A 3,884-nucleotide genomic window follows, 5' to 3' on the forward strand; every position below is an offset into this window, starting at 1 on the left:
TTTCATGATACTAACTTGTTTGAAGAATTTTTAAAAAATAATAAACTGTTGAAAATAAATGAAGAAAACATGAGAGTTATATCGAGTACAATCAAGAGGAATAATATATGCATATTAGGAATCCCAGAAAGGGGAAGAAAAACAATAGAGTACAGAAATAATTTCTTAAGACATTATGGCAGGAAACTTGGCAACTAGCATAAAATATGAAAATATTTCCATCCAAGAAAATTAATGAATTCCATAAAGGATACACTCCAAAAGAAATTCACCATGACAGTTATAACTAAGCTTTCCAGAAGCAAAGACAAAGAATTTTAAGAGCTGCATGAACGATGCAAAATATCACCTACAAAGGAGTCTCAATAATATTAAGACCTGAGTTCTTGTCAGAAAACATGCTAGCAAGAAGGAATGGAATGACATATACAAAGCCCTGAAAGAAAAACGGTAACTAATAATCATGTATCCAACAAAAGCGTCCTTTAAAACTGATGGAGAAATTAAGACATTCTTAGACAAGAAGAGCTCTGGTAGCATAGTGGTTACGAATCGGGCTGCGAACCGCAAGGTCAGCAGTTTGAAACTACCACCTGTTCCGCGGGAGAAAGATGAGGCGTTCTGCTCCTGTAAAGACTTACAGCCTCAGAAACCCTGTGCAGGGTCGCCATGAGTCGGAACCGACTCCACGGCACGTAACAACAGGCAAGATGAAATTAAAAGAATTTGTAACCACCAAATCAGCCCATCAATACTAAATATTAAAGAGAGTCCTTGGCGTAGAAAACCCACAATATCAGAGGACAATATTAGATGACGACACATGACTGTATTGTCAAGATACCAAGTTATTCAAAGACTTTTAAAAAGTAAAAGAAGGCTGGCTTTCATCATGCTTCTTGAGTGCTCCTCAGCTCTTGCCGCATGTTGCCACTTTCAAGGCCCCCAGTCATTTGCCTTTGCTGTAGTGCCAAGATATGTCTTTCTAACATGCTTACTCTGGGTAAACTGGACTTGAAAGGGTAGTCATGAGAGTGGACTTTAATGTACAACCAAATAACAAACAACCAGAGGATCAAGGCTGCCATCCAAAGCATCAAATTATGCTTGGATAATGGAGCCAAGTTGATTGTTCTTATGAGCCACCTGGCTGGCCTGATGGTGTCCCCACACCTAACAAATACTCCTTAGAGCCAGTTGTTGTAGAAAACAAGTCTTCACTGGATGAGATTGTTCTTTTCTTGAAGAACTATGTAGGTCCAGAAGTAGAGAAAGCCTATACTGATCCAGCTGCAGGAGAACCTTTGCTTTCATGTAGAAGAAGAAGGAAAGGAAAAAGATACTTCTGGGAATAAGGTTAAAGCCAAGCCAACTGAAACAGAAGCCTTCCAGGCTTCACTTTCCAAGCTAGAGGATGTCTACAGCAGTGATGCTTTTGGTCCTCATGCCGAGTCCACAATTCCATGGTAGGAGTGAATCTGCCACAAAAGGCTGGTGGTTGCCTGATGAAGAAGAAGCTGAATTACTTTGCCAAAACCTGGAGCACCCAGAATGACCCTTCCTGGCCATCCCAGACAGAGCTAAAGTTGCAGACAAGATCCAACTGACCAATAATATGCTGGATAAAGTCAATGAGATGATTATTGGTGGTAGGATGACTATTAGCTTCCTTAAAGTATTCAAAAGCCTACAGATTGGCATTTCTCTATTTGAGGAAGAGGGAGTCTAGATTATCAAAGTCCTAAAGTCCAAAGTTGAGAAGAATGGTATGAAGATTGCCTTCATTATTGACATTGTCATTGCTAACAAGTTTGATGAGAATGCCAAGACTGGCCAAGCCACCGTGGCCTCTGGCATAACTCCTAGCTGGATGGGCTTGAACTGTGATCCCAAGAGCAGCAAGAACTATGTGGAGACTGCCACTTCAGCTAAATAGATTGTGTGGAATGGACCTGTGGGATTATTTAAATGGGAAGCTTTTGCCCAGGGAACTAAAGCCCTCATGGACAAGGTGGTAAAAGCCACTTCTAGGGACTGTATCACCTTTATAAGTGGTGGAAACATTGCCATTAGCTGTGCAAAATGGAACACTGAGAAGACAGTCAGTCATAGGAGCACTGAGGGTGGTGCAGTCTGGGACTCCTGGAAGGTAAAGTTCTTCCTGGCACGGATGCTGTCTGTAATGTTTAGTGCTTTTCTGATGTTTGGTCCTAAGTCAACTGAGTGCTTTCCCTTTGGCTTAACTTGTCAAGATTCAACTACTGGCAAGAGATGAAACACCAGGAACCTTCAATACACATTCACAGCACCTTTATTGCATTCTGGGTTTCCCTACATTCTTCCAGATCCCATCTAAATTTCTAGTGGCTAACCCACTGTGCTTTCTAAAATGTGCATTTTTATATTTTGCATGTTAAAAGAAAGTGAACTGTGTTAGTTTAGTTCTCTGTAAGCAGCTTACTCTGATTAGCATTGTTATTGTATTATTACTGGAATAGAAATATGAAATTTCATTTTGGGATAGGAATGGGTATAAGGTTGATGATCTATTAAATAAACAATCAGATTGACCATTAAAAAAAAAAAAGAAGATGAAATTAATTAAAAGAAATCAGAGATATAAAGAAGCAAATGATGACCATTTCAAAACTAAGAGGAATGAATGCTGAAGCTGTAGCATTTACAAATGGAGACGAAGTCAAGGAGATCTCAAGATACAGCTTAGTCAGACAAACAAACAAAAAAGCCACTACCTTCAAGTCAATTTGGATTCATTTTTATTGTTAGGTGCCATTGAGTCAATACCGACTCATAGCAACCTATGCACAGCAGAACGAAACACTGCCTGATCCTGAGCCAACCTCACTACTGTTGCCACACTTGAGTCCATCAATGCTGCCATCTCGTTGGGGGTCTTCCTCTTTTTCTCTGACCCTCTACCTTACCAAACATGATATCCTTCTCCAGGGACTGGTCCCTCCTGACAATATGTCTGACGTATGAGAGATGAAGTTTGGCCATCCTGGCCTCCAAGGAGCACTCTAGTTGCACTTATCATGCAATCTCCAGCATCTTTTCTATTACCAAGGCCATATTTTCCATCTGATCTTTCCTGTTAGTTTCCAACTTCTGCACCACAATTTCCAGTAATTATCAATGCATTTGGATTGTCTGTTTGTCTGTTTGATCATTTTCAGACTGAAGACGTTGGTAGAATTCTTCAATTTCATCATAACTGATTTTAGTGGATGGTGCGTAAATTTGATTGAAGTGGTATTAACTGGTCTTCCTTGTAGACGTGTGGATGTTATCCTATCATAGACAGTGCTGTACTTCAAGACAGATCTTGAAATGTTCTCTTTGATAAATGCACGTGATGCTATACTTCTTCCAGTTGATTTTTCTGGCATAGCAAACCATATTATCGTCCGATTCAAAATGACGAATAGCAGTTCATTTCAGCTCACTGATGCCTAGGATATCAATCTTTTTGTGTTTCATTTCATATTTGATAACTTCCAATGTTTCCTAAATTCATATTTTGTACATTCTTTGTTTCAATTGGTAATGGATGTTAATAGCTGTTTCTCTACATTTTGAGTTGTGCCCAATTAACAAATGAAGGTCTGGAAAGCTTTACTCATATTATCATGGTCAACTCTACTTTTAGGAGGCAGCTCTTCTCCAGTGGCACTTTGAATGCCTTCCAACATGAGGGGTTTGTTTTCTGGTACTATATCTTAGAAAAGTGTGTGCTATTCATAATGTTTTCATTTTCCGATGCTATAGCTGACAATGTTCTGCAGTTATCATAAGGTTTTCAGTGTCTAAGCTTTCAGAAGTGGTCTGCCTCTCCTATTTCTTAGTCTGGAAGTTCAGATGAC

At 39.5% G+C, this 3,884-nt stretch overlaps 1 pseudogene; it reads left to right on the forward strand.

Annotated features, from left to right (window-relative positions):
- The first annotated feature begins 924 nt into the window (after positions 1-924).
- Positions 925-2,190, forward strand: LOC102824507 (annotated as a pseudogene).
- Positions 2,191-3,884: the final 1,694 nt, after the last annotated feature.

The sequence above is a fragment of the Chrysochloris asiatica genome, unplaced genomic scaffold (genome assembly GCF_000296735.1).
Source record: "Chrysochloris asiatica unplaced genomic scaffold, ChrAsi1.0 scaffold00006, whole genome shotgun sequence".
Taxonomy (NCBI): domain Eukaryota; kingdom Metazoa; phylum Chordata; class Mammalia; order Afrosoricida; family Chrysochloridae; genus Chrysochloris; species Chrysochloris asiatica.